Here is an 11,971-nt window from a genome sequence, read left to right on the forward strand (position 1 = left end):
GGGAAGAAGAGAGAAACAATCAGGGATAGGCCCATAGAAAGCTTCTAGATACTAGTAATATTCTTTTTTTTTTTCTTTAAATTAGGTGATAGGCTCACAGGTGTTTTATTATTCTTTAGTCATTCTGTGTGGATATGTGTCTGTAATATACACACTTGTGCATATAAAGATCTATCTACACACATTTATTCTGTATGTATATTTCAAAAAAAAAACAAACTAAATTTTAAAAGCTTTGATTACACTATGGGCTAGGACAAAGGCACAACTCTGAGTGAAAATATTTGTTGGCATTTCTGTAGAGACCTATGACATGTATAAAAATTGTAAGGCACATACTTTTGACCCAATATTTCTACCTTCCAGGAAATTCACTCTAAATTTGTAACTGAACATGTATTATGAGATTTCAGCATAGAAGCCGATTTATTCTAAGATCACATGTTACAGTGAAGTTTGAAGACAAATTATTAATTGGCATTCTAGTATATAGAACACAGTAGTATGCTTTTGAATACACATGCAGCTATAACAACAGAATAAAGAAAAAAACAGCCAGATAAGAGGAATTCCATGACATGTTATTTTGTGAAAAATCATGTGGAACAGTATACTGAAACTGGCTTGTTACTAAGAAATATATACACGCCTGTGTACTTACAGACTCTCTGGAGAAGGGTACTTGGTTGGATGGAGGGAATGTATTATATCAAAATACACTTAGAAAAGTTTCCTCCTGAGCAAAGGAAAACAAAAGCAAAAGTGAACAAGTGCAACTACATCAACCTAAAAAGCTTCTGCACAGCAAAGGACACCATCAACAAAAACAAAAGGTGACCTACTCATTGGGAGAATACATTTGCAAATGATATACCTGATTAGTGGCTAATATCCAAAATATATATAAAGAACTCATACAAATCAACACTCACACAGCAACATAATCCAACGAAAAATTAGGCAGAGGACCTGAATGGACATTTTTCCAAAGAAGACCGAGATGGCCAACAGACACATGAAAAGATGCTCAACATTGCTAATCATCAGGGAAATGCAAATCAAAACTACAAAACATTGACCGCCGCACAGCAGTTAGAATGGCTAATACCAACAAAACAAGAAGTAAGCATTGGGGAGGATGGGCGTAAAAGAGACTCTTGCACACGCTGGTGGGATTGCAAGTTGGTGCAGCCCCTGTGGGAAGCAGTATGGAGGTTTCTCAGGAAGCTAAAAACAGAAATACTGTCTGACACAACAATTCCACTTCTGGGAATTTGCCAGAGGAAAACAGAATCAGTAATTCAAAAAGGTATATGCAACTCCTATGTTTATCACAGCATTATTTACAATAGCCAAAATATGGAAACAACCTAAATATCTATTGACATAGGGATTAAAAAAAAAAAAGATGTGGTACATATTAGTCATAAAAAAGAATGAAAGCTTGCCATTTATAACAACATAGGTGAACCTAGAGGGTATTACGCTGGTGAAATAAGTCAGAGAAAGACAAATACCATATGACTTCACTTATACATAGAATCTGAATAACAAAACAAAACTGACATAGACTCATAAATACAGAAAGCAGGTGGGGGAGGGGAAGGGAGTTGCCATAGGGAGAGGGATGGGGGATGGGTGAGTTAGGTAAAGGGAAGAATATTAGTGAGAATTTGGTAACGATCTGGGTGATGGTTATGTGTGTGCATGTGTCAATATTCATCAAGCTGTATACTAAATTTGTTCATTTCATGATATGTACCTCAAAAAAAAACCTCCCTTCAAATTATTGAGTATGATACATTTGTAAAAAATCATTTGATATCCTGAATAAAGAGACATAAACCTTGAATGAATGGGCATTTGCATAGATTACAGATCATTCCTTATTCCCCACATTTTAACTGAGTGCCTCCCAGATGCCAGGCACTAGGATATTTTTTAGGACACCGACTTTATCTTCTGGGAACACATACTCTAATGGTAGAAGACCATCCTTCTATATAATGTGACCAAGTATAGAAAGATGCAACTTATAGCTACAGTTTTTCTGTGTACATCAGAGAAAAAGATGGAACCTCCTACCATTTGCAAAAACATGGATGGAGCTGGAGGACATTATGCTCCATGAAATAAGCCAGGCGGAGACAAATGCCAAATGATTTCTCTCATTTGTGGAGTATAACAATAAAGCAAAACTGAAGAAACAAAATAGCAGTAGACTCAGAGACTCCAAGAAGGGACCAGTGGTTACCAAAGGGGAGGGGTGTGGGAGGGCGGGTGGGGAGGGAGGGAGAAGGGGATTGAGGGGTATTATGTTTAGTACACATGGTGTGGGGGGTCACAGGGAGAACAGTGTAGCACAGAGAAGGCACATTGTGGACATGCTGCATCTTACTACACTGATGGACAGTGACTGCACTGGGGTATGGGTGGGGACTTGATAATATGGGTGAATGTAGTAACCACTCTGTTTTTTCATGTGAAACCTTCATAAGAGTGTATATCAATCATACCTTAATAAAAAAAAAAAAGATAAAAGAAAAAGATGGAATCACACACAAATCTTCCTCTGAGGAAAATTCTACTTTGACCAAGCTGTCTCTCATCCTCAAGTTCCTTAGGATTGTACATAATATCCTCAATCTCCTGAAATGAAATAATGTGTCCTCTGTAAGACTATGACTGTGGTAGAAAGCCCGGTCAGGGGGTGGGAAGGGGACGTGAATACCCAATCCGCTCTGGTATCCAGCAAACCAGGGCCGGCCTGGCTGTCCTTGGCCATCATATCAGCGTCGTTACTGGCTAGGAGAGCCATCAGGGGACCCTCACTGTTTACGTGCTCGCTATGTGCCAAGAACCAAGAGCTTTAGAGTTACTGACCCGTTTAACATTTTCTAACCATGAGGTCAATACTATTGCACCCTATTTTATAGATGAGGAAATTGAGATACAAGAGAGGTTATGTACTTCAAGGCTTTGTAGCCAATGGAGAGGATGCAGCTGCCTTTGTGACCAACTGCTGGTACCGGGCAACCCAAGCCAGTGTATCTCAGCAGCTTTGGGTATCAGTTCACGGGCCCCTCTGCTCCTGAGAATGGAAATGGGACACACATACGAGTGGGAGTGTCTGATCCAGCCGGAAGTGAGCTGCTCCAGGGGGCCCCTCCCTTAAGTGAGCCCCTCCCCTGAGTGACAGAAGTGATGCCTGGCTTTGTCAGATATGCATGTCTACCAATGACAATGATCAAATTCAAATTATAATTAGGTTCAGCAGTTCTAATTTTAAGGCTTGGCACCCAAGCCCTTCTCTGGTGCTTTTCTGATCATCAGCTGGAAGGAAAACCATTTGTCCAAAGCCAAATGATACCTTGGGGAAACAGAAAACCACCTTATCCCAAACACTGGTCATACTAAAAAAAACCCCCATGGTCTCACTTGTCTAGAGTCACATGATAAAATCAGGAGCTTTTTTCCTTTCTTTTTGATCCTAAGTAATGTCCATATGTCATTCCTTCTCAGAATGAAATAATCATTTCCATCCATTGGAATTTGCTTCAGGATACTTGCTAATTCTGCCTTTTTCTGGTGGGACAAAACCAGGTATTCAAGAGTCAATAGTAGGTCTCGGGGCCCTCAGGCCATCCTTATCTCAGCTTCTCAGATGTCAGGCTATTTCTCCAGATCATTCTTTGGTTGCACACTGACACTAGAACATTTTCTCTGAATCTCCGGAGTCCTCATAAGGGTCAAAACTATCAGGACCCCACCCAATTTATTTTTTTGTTTTTTTGGTTGTTAGAATTTTATTTGAATAACTTCAAATAAAAATACAGATTCCTGTTTCTCATGGGAAAGAACAGGAAGATGTCAACATTCTCTTGGAGTGTTTTACAGAAACATCCTTCGACTCATCAGAGTTAACACTGCCTCGCTCCGTTCATGTCTTCCCTACACTGACAGGCTTTCAGTTCACTGGCCTGAATCTGTGCTACTCTGTGTGGTCTGCAGGTCAGCAGCACCTCTCCTGGGCCTTTCAGAAAGGAAGAATTTCAGGCCCATTTCGTATCTGCTTAATGAGAGTCTGGGTTTTCACAAGAGCCCTGGGTGATTTCACTGCACAGTGTCTGAGAGGCCCTGATCACTTCCTGTCCCTTTACTCACCACCTACTATCGTGCGATTTTACATCCCAGCAATTCTGAACCTCTTGTAATTTTCCTACTCAAAGCAGCTACTTTTCTTCTCCTGGTCTTTGGGGTGCTATTCTTTTGCCTAGATGGCCTTTTCCAAGGACCCACGTTGTCCTAGATAACCCAAACTCATCCTACCCCTCTGAGATTTTTCAGCAATTACCTCCTTATCCCCAACTCTAATGAGGTTCAGGCATCCCGCCTCTGTGTTCTGCTAATATTTTATATATGCTTCTTTAAGACTTACATAGTTGTCTAGATTATGAACTTGTGAGCTCAGTGAATGTTTTACACATTTTTCTAGCACTGATTTTATAAGTGGGTTGAAGGGTGGCCCTCAAAAAGATGTCCGTGCTCGAATTCCCAGAACCTGTGACTGTGACCTTGTTTGGTCAAAGTGTCTTCTTAGGTAAAATTAGGTTAAGGATCTTGAGGTGAGATTATCCTGGATTATCTTGTGGGCAGTAAATCCAATGACAAATGTCCTTATAAGAGACACACAGAGAAAGCCACACGGAGATGTAAACAGAGACTGGAGGGGTGCAGCCCCAAGCCAAGGAGGGCCTGGGGCCACTAGTGACTGGCAGCAGCAGGGACCGATTATCTGCGAGAGCCTTCAGAGGGAATACAGCTCTCCCAACCTCTTCTTCAGACTTCCAGCCTCCAGAACTGGAGAGAATACATTTCTATTGTTTTAAGCTGGTCAGTGTGTAATAATCTGCTACAACAGGCAATCGTAGGAAACTAAGAAAGTGCCCGACACATCATTGGCCAATTTTCTAATCACATAACAACAGATGCCAATTCTGAGCATCACTAGCGACCAGGCATTTTTCTCCAGGGGCTTTTCAGATGTTTTGAAAGTTAAACTAGAGGGTGGGGGGAAGGGTGGTTTGTAGATGCACAAAACAGAATGAGCTCAAAGGAGGAGAATGTAATCAGACCTCGCACTTAAGGGACTTGCTCCCAACCTGTGGGAGTTTCTCAGCTTCTTTTCACTGGCCAGCCAGCTTGCTCAAGAGCCCATGACATTTTCACAACAGTAATACAGCTAACGAAAAAGAGGAACAGTAGAGGGTGGGTGGGTCAAAGTCTAAGAGACAAAGAACACCAAAACCTAATTAAGCAGTTTCTAAACCCATGCAAAATTAAACACCTTTTTGTTTTTCATAATTGTTTTTCCTTCTTGCTTAGAGGGCTTACAGAAAATGGCATTCTTTATAGCAAACAGGTATTTAAGTTCAACAAATCTTTAATATTTTTTTCTGAAGACTACAATTTAACATGGACTACTTTAAGAGTAGCACCTATAGGCAGTGGTGTGCTGATCAATGTTGAACAACCAGCTGGGGGTGGGGGACCCTAGTTTGTAGCATTTGCTGATTTCTGTGGTGTGAATACATGCACCTGACCGATGTCAAGACATGAATCCTTTGTCAACTGGATGGCACAATCCTTGGAAACGTAACCATTGGCCCTCGCAGGTTCTAGCACAACAATGAGCAGGGGGAACGAATATAAAAGAATTGTCGGGGGTTCAGATTAAAGGACTCTACTGACTTGAAGTAGGGAGAAATAGGAATTGGATGAAGCCGAAATGCTTTTAGTTCAACTAAACACAGGAAAAAGAAAAGGAGCAGAGACGGGAAAAGGAGTAACATTTCCAAAGGGATCCCACTTTCATGACTGTATCTCTCAACTATCCACAAATACAGAGAAATACCCACATTAAGGTGCCCTATTTCTGTACATGACCCAGGTAAGGGAAGGCACAGTCTCCTGGGAACTACTGGAAAACAATTTCTTGCCTAAGAAATGAGAACTGAAATCAGCACAATGCCCTGCTCCTATGGTTAAACAATACTAAGACCAAAGATGCCTTAGCAACTGGCTTTAGGCAACTTCACTCCTGGAAGACTATGATAGCTTGATTGACAACCACCACCACATGCTCATCAGTACCGGTTTAGGCCCCCTGCCTCTGTCATCACCAATCTGATGTCATGATGTCATACACTTGGCCCAACCTCCATCAGTTCTCTGCCCTGCAAAGTCCACCCTAGAAATTACATGACACAAGGCCTAAAACTGTATAAATACTGTTCACTGATTTCCGCATATGCAACCCTACTTACAGCCGGTCAAGAGTTTCTGCTTCCTGGAGTAAGTCTGTCGTACCACAGGAGGAGGCAGTCATCACAATCAGGAGAGGAACTCAAAATAGGGACCTCCCCTCCCTGCCCCCACTCTGGATGCTTTTGTTTGGAGGAGGGTAATGGCTAGAACTAGGACCGTCTGTGATTAGTGAAAAGTATAGAGAACGGAAGGGAGAAGAACGGATGGAGCACGACAAGGTTGGAAAGAACACAGACCAGTGTTCAAATCAGATGACCCAGTCTGTCCGCCCTTTTCAGGGGCTTGGAGTGTTCACTGCTGCCGCATCATTCAATGCAGCTGTGGCAAATGGAGGGCATTCCCAGAGAGCCACAGATTGGCAGCAAGAGCACGCCAGCCAGCACACACAGACACAGAGGCACATGCCCTCGGTAAGGTCAGATAACTTCCCATATGTTGTTATAAACAGTAGAGCAACCTCACTGGAGTAAAGTAGCCACACAGAGCAAAAGCAGGTATCTCGGCGCATCTACCAGTTGTCCTGACACTCTTTGTACAAGTCAGTTTCGTGATGGATCCCAAAGTAGTTTTAAGCCAAACCATACACGATTTATACATAATGCTATTATTAGTAATTATATTATTATAATACTAATTACTATTCAAAAATATTTATACATACAGCATATGTTCACTGTATTTCCATTTATAGAAATTCTATAAACACTGGCACTTACCTGGTTCAGGAAATGTCCACAGAACACATTTTTATCCTAGGGAAAAAGAAAAAACAGCCAGCGCTTAGATTTACTGTTCTCAATCCCCCCATTATTCTGGGTACCTGGCAGACCCCACATTCCCACAGTGGTCAATTTATTAAGCATGACATAACTGTTGATAATAACTACACAATATAATATTAAATATTAATTTATTACAATTAATAGATTTCATTAATTTTAAATATTTAAAACAATTCCCATCCATCTAGGACTCAAACCATTGCTTACGACTTGTTTACAATCAAGCTTGCAAACCGTCAGCCTAGGAAGTGTAAGTTTTTTGTTAGACGTGTGTTTAAGGAATCACTGTGGTGACAAGATTGCTCATAAAATAACCAGTACAGACCACTGGCCTCTGTACCAAATCGCAGCTGGAACTTCTCCATGGGTTTTGGTCTGCTTTTTCCTTTAGGTATGATCTTCTAAGAATAATTTTCTGTATTATTTGTGTTTCTATTTTATTAAATTTTCCATAAGTGTCAACTTCTACAAGCCCACAACAGTTGATAGTTGATTGATTGACTGATTGATTGATTTTTTTACCCACATTTTCACTTCGCTCACCAGGATTCCAGCTTGTCTGAGAAACTCCCTGGGCCTTCATTACCTTGACTCTTATTGGTTTGTTTCCTCTCATTTTCCTCCTTAAATCCATGAAGTTTCCCATTTTTGTTTTGTTTTGTTTTTCCCTTTTTTGAAATTATATAGACTTTTTCAGGAGAGTCAAAGTTCTTGATAACACCTATGTTAGTAGACTTTAAAAAAATCCCTCCTATTACAATTGTCAAGAGAACTAATCTGAAATTCTGGGTAACCTGACTTTAAAATTCCTTGGTTATTTAAAGGAAATACAGCCCACCATTTATGCACCCCCGTGCTCTAAATTTAATTTACTTTTATCACAGTCATACATATACTTTAGTTTCTATGACCAAAAAATACAATAAAGTTTATAATTAAAGAAACAAATCAAGTAAAAATGTAACCAAAAACAGGCCACGGCCCTTCCCCAACCTCTATTCCTGCTTCCTAGCCACAATAACGTTCAACTCAGTACTTTCTTAGGGAAGCCATGTGACCTGTGATGGTCCACATTTATCTGAGTGGCTGTAGCCCTCTCTTTAGCACACACTTTAGGTGGCATTTGCCCCTAATGTCAGAATTGTTATATTCCATCCATGCAAGAATACATTGCTGTGTGTATGTAAACAGAGATCATCTTTTCTTGATGACTGAAAAGGTTTAACCCCTCCTCAAAGTACATTATCTTATTTGAAGTGCATTAGGCTACACACCCATCTCCTCAGGGTATATCTCAGGCTTTCTATCTGAACTGGAAAGCCTGTCTGCTCTTGGGCCAGAAGATGGTTAGTTCTGATTTTTAAAATGACATACCCACATACTTGGCAAGACCTGATGATAAAGTAGATCATGATGGAATGATACTACAGAAGTCTATTTTATTAGCAGCTATCATTTTGACAAAACAAAAAATAAAAATATTCTTAGAGAGTTCCTTGGACAGATTTGTATTCTGAAGCTCTAAAGTCAAACTGTCTCATCCCCTCATTGGTGTCAGGGATCCATTTTGTTCTCTCATGTAAGGTACGTGGCATGGAGCGATCACTTAATTTTTGTTGCTTTTCACCATTCATTCAAAGCCCTTGCCATCACTGAGTTTACATCTTAGAGTTTACAGTTAAGTTAAATAACTATCAATTCACGTAGTGACTGATGCTATAAAGAAAATAATGCAGGGTGAGAAATTGAAAATTAGAATGTTCTGGAAAGCCTTTCTTTGTGGAGGGTGGACTGAGGAAGACAGGAGTAGAAACAATCCATTAGGCGGCTGCACAGTCATCTCAGAAGGACAAGAGTTTGGACTAGTGTGGTAAGAGGGAAGAGAGCTTAAAAAAATGTCTGGGTTGAAGATAAGAGCTAATAGAACTTGCTGATGGATTGAATGTAGAACGGAAGCAAAACTGTCAGTGACAACTCCTAAGCAAACTGAAACAAAGTGAACCCACTAAGTTTACACAACACACCGGATGCTAAGAGGTCAGCATACTTCGGAATGTCGTTGGCTCTGACTGAGAGTAGGGAACACATTCTTAATGGTCGTGTGGCTATTTCATAAGTTTTTGAAAAGAAGCTTTGGTCTTAGAGAGGGGGATTATGTCACATACCAGTTTTTCAAATCACTCCAGGCCCAGAAACTAGTATCTCTGCTTCTCCCTCCACAATAAGCCATCCAGCTCCACAGTGAAGATAAGGATGGTATAGCCTCGGAGGAAATTCACATTGATAGTCCCTAGACTTAAATTCACTGGTCTTTCAAGTTCTGAATGTCAGCATCAAATGGAGGAACAGCTTTTAGTTTCAGAAATTTCACAGGTCAAAGAACAAGAGTTGAGATTTCAAGGACTACTTAGGCCCACCCCATCTGCAAACAGAAAACCCATTATCTCTAGTATCTGGAATGACCACATAGCTCCCCTATCTGAAACAAGAACCACAACACAGGGTGATCTTTAATTAGAACATGTTCATCAGGAGGAACATAGAGCTCATTAAAATATTCAGTTAGAAAACACTTATTCCCATAAGGTTTAAATATATTTTTGAATAAAAAACATTACAAACACATAAATCCAATCTATGAAAATAATTTTACATCAACTGCTTCTTTTGAGAAATGTTAATTCCACTTTCACATTCTTCCCTCCGGTCAACCTCAACTATCAGACTGAATACCTTTAGTGCGATAGAATTTGTGTGTGTTTGGAAAGAATAAAGAGGTTCTTCAAAAGTCTGTATCACTATCTCACGATTTTTAGCATATTTCTCTCTTGGCAAAATAAAAGTATCTACCTCTTAGTTAAAAGAATTCAATGAGGTGATACATAAAAACCTTTTGGAGCCACACCTTATAGATAGCACACTGATAAACATTAATTACTTGAATATGTAAAATGTAAATCCAACACTGCCATTCTATCACATTCATCTATTTCTTCAGAGAATTCCCTCCTGTTAGGTGGGGGCCACCTTCCAATCTCCCGTTTGGTTCTCCTCGGGGCAAATGCCCCATTCTCCTGTAGAATTTGTCAAGATGACTAAAACACAACTCTCTCCATCTTTGCTCATTTCCTGGCTATGCGCTTATTTTTAACTTCAATGGACGTCTGATGTTGTTTACCACATTCTGATCAGGAAATCAAAGCTTCAGGTCTTTTTTCCATTCCCCACAAATCCTTTATCTCCTCTTTATCCTTCTCTTGCTTTTTACACGATCAAGGAAATTAGCTGGCAGTGAGGTCACTTACTTTTTCTCCTTCCAGACTGATAGGATATTTCAGGCAGGCAGTCCTCTCAGCTGCAGATAGGAGGTCATCTAGATTGGCATGAGCTGTGAGCCCGCCGGTAATTCTTAACCTAGAACTGTCACCAGTAGTTCAGCTACAAAGAATCTCACAGTGTGAGTTCTGCACACATTTATAGAGCACTATTTCCAAGTTGTAGCCATGGAATGAAATTGTATTTTTTACTTGTATGTACCCCGAGCAAAACCTTATATGCAAAGTGTTTTATTTTTTTAATTTATTTTGTATTTTATTAATTTTTTAATTAAGGTATCATTGATATACACTCTTAAGAAGGTTTCACAAGAAAAACAATGTGGTTACTACACTCACCCTTATTATCAAGTCCCCACCATGCCCCATTGCAGTCACTGTCCATCAGTGTAATAAGATGCCACAGTCCCTACTTGTCTTCTCTGTGCTACACTGTCTTCCCGCAACCCCACACACACCATGTTGTGCAAAGTGTTTTAAAGGTAGAGATATCTCCCCAGTGTGGTGGGAAAATCCTAGGTGTTCCAAACCACTGGAGGCTTCTAGATGGCCCGAGATTTCCTAGGTCTTACTTAGCCCAGATGTCAAGATAGAGTTTCTTGAAGCAACTTCCCATTACACCTTACCTACCAATAATCTTCCCAGAACAGCAGTGCAACGGGCAGTCCCAGCCTATGAACCATGTGTGCCTGCTGTCGCCAGACACAGCACGCCATGCTCACTCTCATCTGCACACTAAATGTCCACCTTCCCAGCACCACCACCAGGTCTTCACATCTTAAGACTTAAAATTTCAAACCATACAAAAGGCTGACTAACCCAGCTGTTTTCTGTCCTGTTTCTTTTCTTTTTCTTTTTTTTTTTTTTTGGCTTCTAACATTTCTTAATCTTGGCTGCATACTGTAACCACTCAGGAAGCTTGTAAAAAATACCTGGCTTCCAACCTGTGATTTCATGTTAACTGGTGTGTGTGGGGAGGGGTGGGCTGGGTATCAGGATTTTTAGAAACAAATCGTTATCCCTATGCCCTGAAACAATAGCAGAAGAGCCAGTCTTAACTCCCTTTACCTCAGAATGTCCCTCGTATGTGAAGCCAGGGTCTTCCGGGTAAAGTGAGGCCATATTGTAGGGTGGGCCCCTAGACCAGTATGACCGGCACACCTATTTTTTTTTTAAATGAAGACACAGAGCCACAGGAGAATACCACGTGAAGGTAAAGGAAAGCCATCAGTAAGCCAGCAAACAGCACAGAGGAGCTAGAGTAACATGGAACGGCTTTCAGAAGGAACCAGCCCAGCCAACACCTTCATGCTGCACCACTGCCTTGCTGAACTCTGAAAAGGACATTTTTGTTGCCTATGTCTTATGCTTTGTGGTATTTCATTGTGGCTGCCCTGGCAAACGAAACCAGTTTCACCTGAAAACTCCGCGCCTTTTAGTTTGGATGCAGGTATCCCTCCCCTCTAGGACTCTGAAACCCCACCGTCACCTACCCAGTCCTGTACTGGACCACACTACTTCCTGCTT

The sequence above is a fragment of the Manis pentadactyla genome, chromosome 7, assembly GCF_030020395.1.
Source record: "Manis pentadactyla isolate mManPen7 chromosome 7, mManPen7.hap1, whole genome shotgun sequence".
In the NCBI taxonomy this organism is placed as follows: domain Eukaryota; kingdom Metazoa; phylum Chordata; class Mammalia; order Pholidota; family Manidae; genus Manis; species Manis pentadactyla.